Raw genomic sequence first — 18,371 nt, forward strand, 5'->3', positions numbered from 1 at the left:
GGTACTGGAAATCAGAAAATAGAGTTTTAGAAACAAAAATTGAAAAAATTTTAAATGTGCATAACCACTGAATAAAAAGAAAGATTATGCATCTCAAAAATGGACTGGAAAACAAAAGCAAAAATTGAGAAATCAAAATTAGAAAACTAGAAACGTGCATAACCACTGCACAAAGAAGGGTTTTGTGTCCCAAATTAGGACTGGAAATCAAAAACTAGAATTTTAGCAACAAAAGAATAAAAAATCAGAAATGTGCATAACTACTGAATAAAATGAAAGATTCTGTGTTCCAAAATGGGACTGGAATCCAAACATTAAAAATTAGGAAACCAAAAAATAAAAATTAGAAACGTTTATAGCCACTGAAAAAAAAGAAGAATGATTATGTGTCCCAGAACGGGACTGGAAAGCAAAAATTAAAAATTTAGAAGCAAAATTTAGAAAATTAGAATTTCTTATAACCGCTGAATAAAAAGAAGAAATCTGAGTCCTAAAATGGGACTGCAAATCAAAAGTTAGAAAATTAGAAATGTGCATAACCACTGAATAAAATGAAGTGTTTTGTGTCCCAAAATGGGACTGGAAATCAAAAATTTGAATTTTAGAAACAAAAAATTGAGAAAAATAGAAATTTGCTTGACCAGTGATAAAAGAAGTGTTCTGTGACCCAAAATGGGCTGCAAACCAAAGATTAGAAATTAAGAAACCAAAGAATAGAAAAATAGAAATGTGCATAACCACTGAATGAAAAGAAATTTTATGTGTGTCAAAAATGGACTGGAAAACAAAAAACAAAAACTTAGAAACCAAAGTTTGAAAACTAAAAAAGTGCACAAACACTGCATAAAAAGAAAGGTTTTGTGTTCCAAAATAGGACTGGAAATCAAATTTTAGAAATTTAGAAACAAAAGAAAAGAAAATTAGAAGTGTGCATAACTACTGAAGAAAAAAAAGATTCTGTGTTCCAAAACGGGACAGGAAATCAAAAATAAGAAATTAAAAAACCAAAAACTAGAAATTTAGAAACGTTTATAGCCACTAAAAAAAGAAGGTTTCTGGGTCCCAGAATGGGTCTGGAAAGCAAAAATTAAAAAATTAGTAAACAAATTTAAAAAATCAGAAATTTTTATAACTACTGAATAAAAAGAAGAATCTGTGTCCTAAAATGGGATAGCAAATCAAAAATTAGAAAATTGGAAATGGGCATAACCACTAAATAAAATGAAATGTTCTGTGTCCCAAAATGGTACTGGAAATCAGAAAATAGAGTTTTAGAAACAAAAATTGAAAAAATTTTAAATGTGCATAACCACTGAATAAAAAGAAAGATTATGCATCTCAAAAATGGACTGGAAAACAAAAGCAAAAATTGAGAAATCAAAATTAGAAAACTAGAAACGTGCATAACCACTGCACAAAGAAGGGTTTTGTGTCCCAAATTAGGACTGGAAATCAAAAACTAGAATTTTAGCAACAAAAGAATAAAAAATCAGAAATGTGCATAACTACTGAATAAAATGAAAGATTCTGTGTTCCAAAATGGGACTGGAATCCAAACATTAAAAATTAGGAAACCAAAAAATAAAAATTAGAAACATTCATAGCCACTGAAAAAAAAGAAGAATGATTATGTGTCCCAGAACGGGACTGGAAAGCAAAAATTAAAAATTTAGAAGCAAAATTTAGAAAATTAGAATTTCTTATAACCGCTGAATAAAAAGAAGAATTCTGAGTCCTAAAATGGGACTGCAAATCAAAAGTTAGAAAATTAGAAATGTGCATAACCACTGAATAAAATGAAGTGTTTTGTGTCCCAAAATGGGACTGGAAATCAAAAATTTGAATTTTAGAAACAAAAAATTGAGAAAAATAGAAATTTGCTTGACCAGTGATAAAAGAAGTGTTCTGTGACCCAAAATGGGACTGGAAATCAAAAATTAGAGTTTTAGAAACAACAAAAACTAAGAAATTATGAATGTGCATAACCACTGAACAAAAAGTAAAAAGAAGGATTCTGTGTCCTAAAATGGGACTGCAAATCAAAAGTTAGAAACTTAGAAATGGCGATAACCACTGAATAAAAAGAAAGGTTCTGTTTTCTGTGTCCCAAAATGGGACTAAAAATCAAAAATTGAAAAATTTAGAAATCAAAAATTAAGAAATTAGAAATGTTTTTAACCACAAAATAAAAAGAAGGATTTTTTGTCCCAAAATAGGACTGGAAATCAAAAATTATAGTTTTAGAAACAAAAAGTTAGAAAATGGACCCATAAATTGAGCTCAGGTAGTGACTAAAAATCAAATATACGGAACAGATGTGCATTTATTTCAAAATTTAAGAAATGAAGTGTTCTGTGTTCCAAAATGAGACTGGAAATCAAAAATAAAAATTTGAGAAACAAAAAATTGAAAAAATTATAAATAAGCATAACCACTGAATAAAAAGAAAGATTATGTGTCTCAAAAATGGACTGGAAAACAAAGAACAAAAATTTAGAAATCACAGTTAGAAAACTAAAAATGTGCATAACCACTATAAAAAAGAAAGGTTTTTTTGTCTCATAATAGGACTGGATATCAAAAATTAGAATTTTAGAAACAAAAGATTAGAAATTAGAAATATGCATAACTACTGAATAAAAAGAAAGATTCTGTGTTCCAAAATGGGACTGGAAATCAAAAATTTGAATTTTAGAAACAAAAAATTGAGAAAAATAGAAATTTGCTTGACCAGTGATAAAAGAAGTGTTCTGTGACCCAAAATGGGACTGGAAATCAAAAATTAGAGTTTTAGAAACAACAAAAACTAAGAAATTATGAATGTGCATAACCACTGAACAAAAAGTAAAAAGAAGGATTCTGTGTCCTAAAATGGGACTGCAAATCAAAAGTTAGAAACTTAGAAATGGCGATAACCACTGAATAAAAAGAAAGGTTCTGTTTTCTGTGTCCCAAAATGGGACTAAAAATCAAAAATTGAAAAATTTAGAAATCAAAAATTAAGAAATTAGAAATGTTTTTAACCACAAAATAAAAAGAAGGATTTTTTGTCCCAAAATAGGACTGGAAATCAAAAATTATAGTTTTAGAAACAAAAAGTTAGAAAATGGACCCATAAATTGAGCTCAGGTAGTGACTAAAAATCAAATATACGGAACAGATGTGCATTTATTTCAAAATTTAAGAAATGAAGTGTTCTGTGTTCCAAAATGAGACTGGAAATCAAAAATAAAAATTTGAGAAACAAAAAATTGAAAAAATTATAAATAAGCATAACCACTGAATAAAAAGAAAGATTATGTGTCTCAAAAATGGACTGGAAAACAAAGAACAAAAATTTAGAAATCACAGTTAGAAAACTAAAAATGTGCATAACCACTATAAAAAAGAAAGGTTTTTTTGTCTCATAATAGGACTGGATATCAAAAATTAGAATTTTAGAAACAAAAGATTAGAAATTAGAAATATGCATAACTACTGAATAAAAAGAAAGATTCTGTGTTCCAAAATGGGACTGGAAATAAAAAATTAGATATTAAGAAAGCAAAAATTAAAAAATTAGAAACGTTTATAGCCACTGAATAAAAAGAAGAAGGATTCTGTGTCCCAGAATTGGACAGGAAGGCAAAAATTAAAAATTTAGAAACCAAATTTAGAAAATTAGAATTTCTTATAACCACTGAATAAAAAGAAGAATTCTGTGTCCTAGAATGGGTATGCAAATCAAAATGTAGAAAAATTGAAATGTGCATAACCACTGAAAAAAATTAACTGTTCTGTGTCCCAAAATGGGAATGGAAATCAATAATTAGAATTTTAGAAACAAAAAATTAAAAAATTATAAATGTGCATAACCACTGAATAAAAAGTAAAAAAAAAGGATTCTGTGTCCCAAAGTGGGACTGGAAATTAAAAGTTCGAAATTTAGCATCCAAAATTGAGACAAATCGAAATTGGCTTGACCAGTGATTTAAAAAAAGGTTTCTGTGTCCCAAAATGGGACTGGAAATCAAAAATTAGAATTTTAGAAATAAAAACTTAAAAAATTATAAATTGCATAACCACTGAATAAAAAGTAAAAAGAAGGATTCTGTGTCCCAAAATGGGACTGGAAATCAATAATTAGAATTTTAGAAACAAAAAATTGAAAAATTATAAATGTGCATAACCACTGAATAAAAAGTAAAAAGAAGGATTCTGTGTCCAAAAATGGGACTGGAAATTAAAAATTAGAAATTTAGCATCAAAAACTGAGAAAAATAGAAATTTGCTTGACCAGTGATTAAAAAGAAGGGTTCTGTGTCCCAAAATGGGACTGGAAATCAAAAATTAGAATTTTAGAAACAAAACTTAAAAAATTATAAATGTGCGTAACCACTGAATAAAAAGTAAAAAGAAGGATTCTGTGTCCTAAAATGGGACTGCAAATCAAAAGTTAGAAACTTAGAAATGGGGTTAACCACTGAATAAAAAGAAGGGTTCTGTGTTCTGTGTCCCAAAATGGGACTGAAAATCAAAAAATAAAAAATTAAGAAATCAAAAATTAAAAAATTAGAAATGTTTTTAACCACTTAATAAAAAGAAGGATACTGTGTCCCATAATAGGACTGGAAATCAAAAATTAGAATTTTAGAAATAAAAAGTTTGAAAATGGGCCCGTAAATTGAGCTCAGGTAGTGACTAAAAATCAAATATACGGAACTGATCTGCATTTATTTCAAAAGTTAAAAAATGAATGTTTTGACTATGTGGCTGTTTTCAAAAAAATTTCTACCCTTTTTATGTCAGTCATTTGTCGTTTCAAGCCTGCAGAATCTCTAGAAAAGCCGTATTTGGTGACAGGTTTTTGGAAATGAAATGCCCATTCTGCGTTCTTGTTTTTTTTTCAAGAATTAGCTTCTCTAAATCCGCTGATGCTCAATTGAGATTCAATTTTATCAAATATATAATTCTACTTCAAGTTTTTGCTTCAATTTGCCAATATTCCGACGAAAAAAAAGTATGACTTTCCTCTATTCTGAGTTTAAGACGCTTGCTACGTAAAAGGGTTGAGTTTTATGGACTTTGTTTCTTAATTCTATCAATTTGTCAAGAAACCACAGCATGCCGAAGAGATGCAATTGAAAGACAAAGGCTTGATCATAGACATTAGTTTATCAAAGGCTTACCAATTTCATTGGATTCACTCATTTGCCAGAAAACTTTGCAATGCATTTTGGCATCTTTTGTCACTGGACTTATTATCTTGAAAAAACTCTAACAAATTTAAAAAAAAGTGCTGCGGAAATCAGAAGCTAGCAATCAAACTTTTATTCTGTCATAAAACCGAGCGAGTGTAAGATCATTTTCTTTTGCGCCGTTTCCTAGCACCAACATAATTTTGTTAAGCTTGAAATAAAGAGATAGCTTATTGATTTAACATTTTAAAACGACAAAATTAAAAATTTCATGGTTAAAAATCATAATAATCACAAAAACAAAATGTTTCCGTTATAGGTTCACATTGATCAATATAAATTATAAAAATGACCACTTGAAAAAATTCAGTGTGGGAGATCGTCAGTAGAAAAATTCTGCCTGTTTTAAAGCGTCTCCGAGCGCAAAAAAGAACAGGTTTTAATTGGGACGCTGATGTAATACCACCGTTACTTTTTTTTTACAATACTACAGAATGGAAGCATATCAAAACTACATAAACGAAAAACTATTCAGTTAAAAATTTGAAAAAACCAAAATTAAAAATTTGAGTGGGTTCTAAACATTGGACAAAAACCAATACTATGAGAAAAACTAGAAAAATAAATTTTCTAACTCTTTATTGCCTATAATTGTGGTCTCTAGAAACTTGTGAAGAAAGTTGTTAGTTTCATTCCGTGTCATTTTTCAAATAAATTTTAAGGAAACTGGAAAAAAATATTTGAGAGAATTGTAGAATTTTTTCGAGTTCTGGTATCAATTGAAAACTTAGTCTTTTTTTTCTAGGGCTGATCACTAACTTTCTTTACTCGTTTATGGTTATGATGTATTTTGAATAGCTTGTCAGATGTGATTATTTTGCCGAGACTCACAAATTCACATTGATTGCGAATATTTTTTATTTAAAAAGTATTAGGAGTTAGTACGAATGACGCGCCTTTCCCATGATACATTTTCATTTGTCCCCCAAAAAACACTGATTCGAACGTTTTCTTGGAAGTTAAAACTCTAGTTAATATGTTGATGTTGAGATCAATCATGTCAAGGTTTGATTTGAAAGTCGAACTGTATATTCAGACGCCATATTGAACAACAATTTTATTGTATGTTTGGTGAAACTGGGAGATTTGCTGATTATTCAAAGTACTCCACAGAATTAAATAAGCTTGTTATTAACATTTTCAATGTGATCTTAGAATTCCAGTTTTTTACGGAGATGCAAAACAACAGAAATTTGCTCATTGTCTTTGTTGTTCGTTTTAATTGAGTATTTATTTTTTCATTCTGTTTTGTGAACCCAACTGTTTTAGTTTTGACTAAGTTCAAAGTCAGTCTGCTCTCGTCCAACCAAATTTTTTTTCTGTTTTCAAGGCATTTTTATGTTTTGGTTCAATATTAGTTTTTCAAATTGAGTTCTAATAGCTGTATCATCGGCATAGAGATAGGGCAATTGTGTTTGCACTCAGTTTTGGTATATCATCAGTATACAGAATGAAAAATAGAGGTCTTAGAATTGAGCCCTGCGGGGATCCGCATTTAAATTTTTGACTCTTTTATTTGATCCTGTTGAAGCTTACAAACCTTTTACGTTCTCATAAAAATGAAACTAGAAAATCACGTGATGGTCCTCTTATGCCGTAATCATAACATTTGTTTGAAAGAAGCTTGTGATCAACAGTATCAAACGCTTTTCTTAAACCAAAAAAATTACGCTGTTTCAATGGTTTGGTTGATCCGATCAAATCAAACTTTTTCTACAAGAGAAGCAAAAGCGTCAACTGTACCTTTTTCTCTCTGAATCCCGACTTAGATTGATGTTATTTTTTTGTTAAAAAACAAAAACTAAAGTTCAGTTGTAAATTAGTTGTTGTAGTTTTATTGCCAATGACAGCTAACGATGAGATTGGTCTAATACTGCAAGATTCGAGTTCAATCCTTTCTTCATGTATAAGTATCGATTTTGCATTTTTTGATGAGCATCTGAAACAGTTGTTGTCGAAACAGTTTTGAAAGAAAAAAGTTTGAACAGGTTCCAAAAGTTCTCATATTCAGAGTATGTAAACTTTATTAATGTTGTGGCAATCCAAGCTTAGTTTTGTTTTTCATTTTTCCAAGATTTGCTTAATTTCAGAGGTTGTCACTGGTTTCAAAAACATTGATTTTCTTACATCTTGTTTGCTGTTATTTCTGATGTGTGGTTTATGGAAAACTTTTGCCAATTTTTTGCATATATTTGAAAATTAATGCTGAATACGCATGTGTGCTAATTCTTACCTTGTTAATCACTCGTTTTTAGCAATCCCAGTAAGAATCTTAATAAATTGAAAAACTTCTTTTTTTGTTTATTTTTTCGGCTTGCGTCTGTAGTGTGTGCTGATAAAATTCTTTTTTCTTTTTTGCTATCAATCTTCTCACCAACATACTTTGCAATATATTCTTATCTCTAGCTTCTCCAGTCCAACTTTTTAGAAACAACTTTCTTAGCTTATTCATTTTGATTGCAGCACGTTTAATTTTGTTCTTTTTTTCTTCTTCTTCTTTGTGTAACAACCCTTGGGGGTCCTAGATTTTGGGACTTTTACAACGCTTACTCCACTCCGTCGGATGTTTGTGTGTTTGTTTCTTATATGTCTGGTGATGTTCGAGGAGCTTTGCTCCGTGCCACAGATGTCACAGTTGACGGGATTCTGGATTCAGGCTCTGGTGTCTCTGTCTTTATCAAACACGCACGTTCGTAGTTCGTCCTTAGCCCTTTCTCTTTGAATACTCGCTGACAACCAAAACTTGCGAATGCCGAGTGCTGTTTTGGTGTGTTTTCCTTTCTTGTTGAGTCCTGCCTGACCTGTTGGCACAAATCCTGTCACAGCCTACCCACCGACACCTGAAACCTTGATTTCTGTCTTCAGTCGTAACTTGGGATCTCTTTGGCTTCGGGTCTCAGCTGCTGACATTACACATCTGTGCTTCCAATTCTTCGATGAAAGCGGTGCGCTCTCTTATCAGCGCCTTCCACCTCTTCCGATCCCGCGTCAGGTTCTGCAGATTCGTCCAGCCCTTCCGTATTTCACTGAGGAGCCTGCACCAGTATTCAAGGGTTTCATTGCGGAAGCAAACTTTTTGTGTAGCTTCTCGCTTCCAGTGGCCAAGGACTGTACGTTTTACGATCCTGGAGTTGGGCATGCGCAAAACGTCGCCGATTCGCTCTTGTGCATTGTTCTCAATTTTTCACCGCACCGATACAATGCCCAGTTCTTTCCTTATCTGGAAGCTATTCGTTTTAACAATCCATAACTTTGTTATCAATCCATCAATCTGGTCTTGTCTTCCGTTACCTTTTTGAGTTTCTCGCGGATAAATTTGTTCAAATTGTCAATATGCATTGCGTGAGTTTGAGTGAAGCATTCCTCGCAACCTAAATCATTCGCCTTTTCTTCTAACTAGTCTAAGTCAAATTTCAAGCTGGTTTTTTAAATGTTCTATAAAATTTTTTCTGTTGAATAGGTACCACTTTCTTGAGATATACATTTTTTTCTCTAGAAAATAGTGTTTCTTACCGTACTGATTCTTTTGTGAGTTGAGAAAAAATCTATGCACATTTTCGTTTTGGTTGTTAACCTTGTTCATTTGTTGGTGTTCATGCAGAAAAGTTCATTCCTCATCATTAAGCTACCAATTTGAGTCCATTTTTTGAGGTACTTATACGGTTTAAATTGAAGTCTCCGCATACTATTTGATAAGATCCTGAGTCAATTGCAAAATTATCAAGACGTTTTGGTAAATTGGTAATTTTCTGTTTCATAACTGCACTCGGAGGAATGTACCTTCAGGTTAAGTTTATTTAGGTTCTGAAGTTCAATTCCAAAGTTATCACTGATCACTATTGTCGCTAATTTTTGGCTTTATCTGATATCGAGTATCCTTGCACCTACACCTCCACCATTTTGTTCCTATCACTAGTCTCGATGTTTTTGTATCCTTTTAATTGGAACCTTAATTTTGAACCATCCGGTTTCAACAATGTTTTCGTTACACATATTGCTATGAGTAATTCCTCCAGTAGCTCAAATTTAATCTGCAGCCAATCAATCTTTTTTCTAATTGAGCGATTATTTTGAAGTAAAATCGTATTATTGGGATTTTTGTTTCTCCTAAAATTTCAGAGTTGGCCAATATCATTCGATATAGAAATTGACTAGAGCTTTGTTCCCTCGACACAGTTTGTATTCTGCCTTGAAACTTGATCTTTTTGAGAAAAAAAATTTTACTACTAATTTTTAAATTACTTTATGCTCCAGTTTCGTACTTTGGCAAACTTATTTTTAGATTTTTTTCTATGTTGTCTTTATTTACGGAGCAGTTTTTCCTTGCGTAATCACAAATATGCATCGCATAAACGATTTTCAGAATCGCCGTCATGGCCTCAAAGCTGCGTATGACAGCACGCTAGCCAGCAAGCCAGAACGCTCTGCATAGCCACAGGAAGGCTGAGAAATTTGCTGTTCATTAGTTTTTTTTTAATTACTAATAAAAAAAAATAAAAAAATTGTTATTCTTGTTGCAAATAAATCCAAAAAAATGCTGATTTTTTTGGTTATAAAAAAAAACAAAAAAAAACTTGTAATTGAGGCCTTTTTTCTGCTCTTTGAGCAATTTGGATTTTTTTGGTGCTAGTTTTTACAAAATCTCAAGTGTCTTACAAAGTCAACAAAGAATTTTTTTATAGTTTTAATTTAGTTTCAATTTAGTTTTTTCTAATGTCATTTCTATTAAAATCTTCTGTTTTGGCGTTTGTGATCAGGAGATATTTACTCATTCGAAGCAGAAATGTACGCGGCATTGACACTATTGTTGAAGTTGTGCTTCATGACAGTTTTTTCCACTTTATCTTGATCAGTTTATCACATGATTTTAACCAGTTAGGGTCATTGATGTCCATGGATATCATGCAGTTATTGGTAACGGTGGTCGTACCACGTTTCGCCGCCTCTGCTATGAATTTGGCTTCCGTTGCAGGTTGTCATTATAACACATATATTGGTTAGTGTTGAAGGTTTATACTTTTCTGCAGAATTCTTCTCGCGTGAAAAACTTTATGCATGTCTAAAATTACTATGAGTTTGCAAATCACCCTCGGAAAGGTGCCATGAGTGTCTTCTGGTGGTACGTGGCATGCTTTTGTTTTCTCGTGTTTCAGTGTTATTCCCGTTAACTAGCAAAAAATTGCAATGTTTTCTGAGCAACATCTGAAACTCTTCTAGCATCAAGCTGCGTGTTAAAAATAACCACACAATCTTTGCTAGCATTACGCTCTTGGGCTTTTAGAAGGTCAACCAGTTTTTTTTTGCTTTTTCCAAAACGTTCAATCCTTTTTGTTGTTTGTCATTTGGGGCTCTTAGTTGTAGAGCCTCGTTTAAAATATCATCTATTTTATTCCCTTAAATCTTTCTGTACTCACAAATGGCCCAGCTAGCTGGTCACTAATAACGGCTTCCATGGTGTCATCCACAATTGGCTCCATCTTGAATAATGACTTTCGAAAGAATATAATCAAAGCTTTAAGACAAACTTTCTTTAATTCAAAGGTGAGAAGAAATTTTTAAACTTCAGTTTGAATTCTTGCTTTATAGTTGAATGTCACCCAACTGTTTCTCGATCTCTGCTCAATCGATTATCAGGCTTTTCGTTGGCAAAAAAAGTATAGATAACCTATTTTTGCAGCAAATTTAGACTATGAAATTGATTTTTAGTAATTTATCATCAATTTTTTTACATGAAACAATTATCAATTATTTTAATTTATTGTAATCCAATGTTACTTTCAATATCATCTAATATTTTTTTGGTCAAAAAATCCATGAAAATTGATTATTTTTTGTAAAGATGAAAAACTTAGTCTGGTTTTTGCATATTTCAAAACACCACTACGTCAACCTACCAAGCCACCCACTACGCCCTCTCGTCCTCCATATTTCATTACAATTGGTTAATATGAATTAAGTTTCTTTCTATAAAATTTTGAAAGCAAGTTGAAAATAATTGATTATAATAGATTACGAACGGAATTTATTGCTGAGAAAATTGTCATATTAGAATCGATTTTCATTAAGTCTAATCGATTGATTGTTTTCGAATTATAGAGATACATATTATAAAAAAGCAATAAAAATGACTATTGTCCATGAAACTGAAATGAGGGTTCGACAGAGCCAGTTGCTTTAAAAAAATATATATTAAATTAAAACACTTTTGTTAGGTCATAAAGTTGCATAAAGTGCAAGATCAGATAAAACAATCAAATTATTGCAGATTGTTCACATCCTGGGTCGAGGTGCTCACTTTCTGATTCGATTCTCATAGGCGAGCACATATCAATGCTCTACCGAAATAGAATAGTCGACTCAGGTATTTGGGTGGAGCACAAATTCAAAACATACCTCCAAAACGGTCGAAACATACAAAGAGCACAGTCAAAACACAATTCGAGCACGGTCGACCATTGTCGAAATATGCCTCGAGCACGGTCGAAAAATACCAACTGCCAGGCGGTAATTGGGATTCATAACGAAGTTTTTCTTCAAATATCAACATAGTTTTTTAAACATTTTCGACTCAAATTTTAAACGATGGAAAAAAATAGCTGATTAATAGATCATCTCTCCAGAGCATTTAAATTACAACTAACTGTAAGCATTTCCTTCTGATAAAAAAGCATCGTAAGATGTTAACCGAAAAGCATAAACTGTTACGGTCAATTTCAGATAAATCATTTTATTTGAAGACCGAAGCAAACCCAAACTTGGTTGAGCACGGTCGAAACATATCTTGCTTGAGTCGAGCAAATCGAATCCGTTTTTTTTCCGTTCGAGCACGGTCGAAACTTATCTTGATTGGGTCGAACAAATTCGAGCACATTTTTTTTGGTCAAGCACTGTCGAAACTTTTGTTGCTTGGGTCGAGCACGGTCGAAACTTTTGTTGCTCGGGTCGAGCACGGTCGAGCACGGTCGAGCACAATTTTTTGATCGAGCACGGTCGCAACTTATCTTGCTTGGGTCGAGCACATTCGAGCATATTTTGTTTTGGTCAAGCACGGTCAAAACTTTTCTTGCTTGGGTCGAGCACGGTCGAGCTCAATTTTTTGATCGAGCATGGTCGAAACTTATCTTGCTTGGGTCGAGCAAATTCGAGCACATTTCTTTTGGTCAAGCACGGTCGAAACTTTTGATGCTTGAGTTGAGCACGGTCGAAACTTTTGTTGCTCGGGTCGAGCACGGTGGAGCACGGTCGAGCACAGTTTTTTGATCGAGCACGGTCAAAACTTATTTTGCTTGGGTCGAGCACATTCGAGCACATTTTTTTTTGGTCAAGCACGGTCAAAACTTTTCTTGCTTGGGTCGAGCACGGTCGAGCACAATTTTTCCGTTCGAGCACGGTCAAAATTTATCTTGATTGGGTCGAGCAAATTCGAGCACATTTTTTTTTGGTCAAGCACGGTCGAAACTTTTGTTGCTTGGGTCGAGCACGGTCGAAACTTTTGTTGCTCGGGTCGAGCACGGTCGAGCACGGTCGAACACAACTTTTTGATCGAGCACGATCGAAACTTATCTTGCTTGGGTCGAGCACATTCGAGCACATTTTGTTTTGGTCAAGCACGGTCAAAACTTTTCTTGCTTCGTTCGAGCACGGTCGAGCATAATTTTTTGTCCGAGCACAGTCAAAACTTTTGTTGCTTGGGTCGAGCACGGTCGAAACTTTTGTTGCTCGGGTCGAGCACGGTCGAGCACGGTCGAACACAACTTTCTGATCGAGCACGATCGAAACTTATCTTGCTTGGGTCGAGCACATTCGAGCACATTTTGTTTTGGTCAAGCACGGTCGAAACTTTTCTTGCTTGGTTCGAGCACGGTCGAAACTTTTGTTGCTCGGGTCGAGCACGGTCGAGCACGGTCGAGCATGGTCGAGCACGGTCGAGCACGGTCGAGCACGGTCGAGCACGGTCGAGCACGGTCGAGCACAATTTTTTGATCGAGCACGGTCGAAACTTATCTTGCTTGGATCGAGCACGTTCGAGCACATTTTGTTTTGGTCAAGCACGGTCGAAACTTTTCTTGCTTGGTTCGAGCACGGTCGAAACTTTTGTTGCTCGGGTCGAGCACGGTCGAGCACGGTCGAGCACGGTCGAGCACGGTCGAGCACGGTCGAGCACAATTTTTTGATCGAGCACGGTCGAAACTTATCTTGCTTGGATCGAGCACGTTCGAGCTCAATTTTTTGATCGAGCACGGTCGAAACTTATCTTGCTTGGGTCGAGCAAATTCGAGCACATTTTTTTTGGTCAAGCACGGTCGAAACTTTTGTTGCTTGGGTTGAGCACGGTCGAAACTTTTGTTGCTCGGGTCGAGCACGGTGGAGCACGGTCGAGCACAGTTTTTTTGATCGAGCACGGTCGAAACTTATCTTGCTTGGGTCGAGCACATTCCAGCACATTTTGTTTTGGTCAAGCACGGTCAAAACTTTTCTTGCTTGGGTCGAGCACGGTCGAGCACAATTTTTCCGTTCGAGCACGGTCAAAATTTATCTTGATTGTGTCGAGCAAATTCGAGCACATTTTTTTTTGGTCAAGCACGGTCGAAACTTTTGTTGCTTGGGTCGAGCACGGTCGAAACTTTTGTTGCTCGGGTCGAGCACGGTCGAGCACGGTCGAACACAACTTTTTGATCGAGCACGATCGAAACTTATCTTGCTTGGGTCGAGCACATTCGAGCACATTTTGTTTTGGTCAAGCACGGTCAAAATTTTTCTTGCTTAGGTCGAGCACGGTCGAGCACAATTTTTTTGGTCGAGCACGGTCAAAATATACCAAGTTTCGGACAAAGCGATCGAAACAAACCAATTTTTGTTCGAGACGGTCGAAACATAAAGTGAGCGCCTCGACCCTAAATGGAGGATAATCTCCACTCTAAGGAGATTGTTCACTTAGTCACAATTAATCAAGTTTTAGCATTTTGCATATTGATTAAATGCAGCACTCGGTTCGTATAAACAGTATCAACAGTTCGTATTTTACAGCAGCCTGTTTTTTTGAAATTCGGAGATATTGCTTTTGTTGATCAACCAAAGTGAAGGGCGTGTTTCATTCTAAGAAACCAGACCTTTGCCCGTTCAAACTTCGCATAGTATAAGTTCAGTATTGGCTGAGAAAATTTTTTTAAAACATTTTGTTTCATTCGATTCATCCGGATAACTCAAAAAAGCACGAAGAAAATCTCATTAGTACACATATGAGGAAATTTTACATTTGGACACAGAGGGGAAGCACACATATAGTTTCAATACAACATACGCATGAATAGTTTTTGTAAAAGAGCAGAAAATTAATGAGACAAGGGCCACTAAAATCTAAAGAAATTGTTGTTTAAAAAATCCAATAAAACGTAAGCTACAAAAATTTATACATTTATCTCGTATGATGTTCAGTTTCAGGGAAACTTATTAAAAAACATAAGTATTACAGTGGTGCAAGCATGTGAAATTGAAAACCGAGCAGAAACTAAGCTGAAAAAACATTGGTAGATGCCAGTATAGTCAAAAACAAAATCATCGTTTCCTAGAAATTTTTGACGTGTTACATATACAAATAACAGAAATAAATCAGACTGAGTATCAATTTGATTATAAGAAAATCAAATTAAGTTGATAAAAAGTTAGCAGATAGATAAGAGACCAACACTTGATTTCTACCAAGAAGAAAATGCAATTAAAATATATTAATATAACTTGTAAAGTGTATTGAAGCGGCCATTAGTGATCCAGTAGTTTAAATTGAGTTTCCGAAAAGTGAGCAAGTCAGTAGCTGCTCTTAATGCAAAATTCTTTTAAAAAGGTAGAAATTCCGCTAGTGGCAATTATAAAAATTTCAGTTTTTTAAAACGTCGTTCTATATTTGGAAAAATTCAACGCTGTATCAAAATCAGCTCCAAATTTATGAATCATCCCAAATTTTCCAAAACCTACAATGTCAAGGCAAATCTACTTTTTGCCTTGAAACGAAGCGCAATGAGGCGAAAATTCTATAATAAAGGCGAATAATAAAGAAAACTACTAAACGAAAACAAATTTATCAAGATAGAAAAAACAAATCAGAGTTTACACAAAGACTTACAATTTACAGTGAGACAAATTACAAATCTTACAAATTACAGGAACAATTGAAGTTATAGTTACAACTGTTTAAATCAGAAGAAAAAGGATTCTTTGATATGAGAAAAAATATGTCATGCTTTGGAGAGTGAAGCCAATAAAAACAAGACTGCTCGTATCAGGGCAAAGCCCTGAATGTTCCGACTGCCTTTTAAGGGTTTATGGAGCAGTAATAGCATCAAAAAATTAAATGTAATAAAATAAAATGAAAAAAAAAAATTTTTCTTAAATTTGAAATTTTTTATGAAAATCATCCCCCCGCACGCCATATAAAGTACAAAAGGATAGATTTCGCTCCTTGTAACAAATCATTTATATCAAATAAGCTTCTTTCAACCAATTTGGATCGATTTTAAGACGGATTAACTCTCCGCTTACGCGTTAAAAGCGCGAAATATATCGCGCGTTAATTGTCCCAAATTGGCCAAAATGGCAATCTTTAAACCCCCATAACTTTACGAAAAATTATCACAGGTGAAATATCTTTTCAAAGTTGAGCTCAGGACAACAATAGTTTTCGAATGATACAAAAAAAAATTGTCAAAAATGGCTAGTTTAAAAGTCGAAATTTGTCTGAAGAAAAAAAACCCACCCCGAGCACAAATATTCCGTTACTTTCGTATAGAAAGTCGGAACAACAAGATTGCTCGTATCAGGGCGAAGCCCTGAATGTTCAGATTGCCTTTTAAGGTTTATTGAGCAGCAGTAATAACATTTAAAAAATTAAATGATTTAAATTAAAATTTGAAATTTTTTATGAAAACCATCTCCCCACATGCCATATAACCAAATAATTACCATTTGAAGCCCTAAATTTGGTTAAATTTCTGAAACTCTGGTTCGTCAAAGTAGCTGGCTCGTGCAATTCATCTTTTCGTTCTATTTTACTTACAACAAGGTCTTCAGCAAATTCTTTCATTGTAAAACTAGATCATTTTCCTCTGGCTGCCTGTGCAGGGGATGATTTGGAGCTTAACCTTGACGAGTTTGTCGAGGTCAATTTAAAGAAAATCCCTGCATTTTTAAACGTTTCAAAAAGAGTTTCTGACCGGAAATTAGTTTAGATGTAAAGTATTTCAGGTCAGAAATGAAATTTTTTCTCGAATCGGGTTTGTGTTGTTTTGCTAAACCTAGCAATCTACCTGTAGCATAGTGGTTAGCATAACAGCCTAGAAACTGAAGGTCAGTGCATCGAGACCCACCAGAAGACTTTTTCTTGCTAGAAATAGCCTAGTTTTAGCTAATTTCTGATCAGATTTAAGATGAGAAATAAACAATTTATAGAAAATCACTGCATTTTTAAACATTTCAAAAAGAGCTTCTGACCGGAAATTAGTTTAGATGTAAAGTATTTCAGGTCGGAAAAGAAGAATTTTCACAAATCGGGTTTGCAAATTTGTTTTTGTTTCATAATTTGGTTTTCAACAAATAGACTTATTCGCCTCATTGCGCTTCGTTTCAAGGCAAAAAATAGATTTGCCTTGACATTGTGGGTTTTGGAAGTTTTGGATTGATTCATAAATTTGGAGCTTATTTTGAAAAAGCGTTGAATGTTTCCAAATGTAGAATGACGTTTTGAAAAACTGAAACTTTTGTGCACGTCTCCAGAAAACGTTTCGCTTTGTTTCCACCTTGTTTGTATTTCTTTTGCCTTTCTCGTATATTTCAAAAAGAAACTAAAATTGAACTTAGAGATACCTTAGAGATAAAAATGAACTTATAGATAATGATTGCATTACTTTTCTCTTGCGTCGAGAGTCATAGAGTTGTGAATACCATTAAGTTACTTTGGGGTTCTTGCGCCATAAAACATAGTCCCTATTATAGCGATTAGTATTAGGTCTTTTGAACTCTCCAACACGTGGATGTCAAACTTGTTTTCTGTGTCTGAAATGTCCTAATCGGTTTTATCTTAGTCTAAACACTGTTCATACGGATTAGATGCTGATGAGGGTGCCGACTCAGGTGTTGCTGCATGGTTGATGAATAATCCCGGGTTTCCTGTACCAAAGTCTTGTACACGACATAATTATCGATTCTATTCATTTCTTTTATTGTTCATGGTATGTCCAAGCTAGACTTTTCTTTTTTTGTTCATGGGCCTGTCCAATTTAGACTTTTATTTTAGATGCTCGTGCAATTCATCTTTTTGTTCTATTTTACTTGCAACAAGGTCTTCAGCAAATTCTTTCATTGTAAAACTAGATCATTTTTCTCTGGCTGCCTGTGCAGGGGATGATTTGGAGGTTGACCTTGACGAGTTTGTTCTCGGTAAGGGATCCAGTATAACCGAGGCTAATAGTTCTAAGATCAATTTTGAATTCACGTTATACTTTACCTTAGCGCTCATTATGAAGTGTTTTGTGGTTATTAAGTGACCATACTTTGTTGAATAACCAATTATTTGAGTTGCCAGTAGCCATTAACAGCGGTATTCCTAAGTCTGAGTAGTTCTTCTGGCTTAGAAATCATACTGGCTGCGACGAAAAATCTTCAAGTTCAGCACTGAAGGCACTTTCAAAGTTTTAAATTGTGTTTCCTAGGCCTTGCTCTATCTATCATATGTGAACTTTTCCGGTATAGAGTTAAATATAGAAAAGTATTTCTCTGTCTTTTATTTTCCGACGCCCATGAGAAAATCGTTTTTTCCTTTATTAACTCTATACCAGTGGATGACTGGAGCATCACGCTGGTCGACGCTCTGCACCGATAACAACCGAGTTTTTGTGTCTGCGTTGACACGAAATCAACACGATTGCAGTATCTGCTGATTTCAAACGAGGTTAATGACGATTTTAATGCATTTGCTTTATTTGGTATATTCGAGGTTTTTGGAACATTTTTTGAGGCTTTTGAGCGCTCATTTTCGAATCCAGCACCACCATAAAGGAAGGTTCTCCCAAGTAGTTTTTTTCCCGGAATTAAAATTACTACGTTGAGTATCAAAAATAAAAACACAGACGCAGCTGAGCAACG

This window comes from Symsagittifera roscoffensis, chromosome 1 (assembly GCF_963678635.1).
Source record: "Symsagittifera roscoffensis chromosome 1, txSymRosc1.1, whole genome shotgun sequence".
NCBI classification, from domain to species: Eukaryota; Metazoa; Xenacoelomorpha; order Acoela; family Convolutidae; genus Symsagittifera; species Symsagittifera roscoffensis.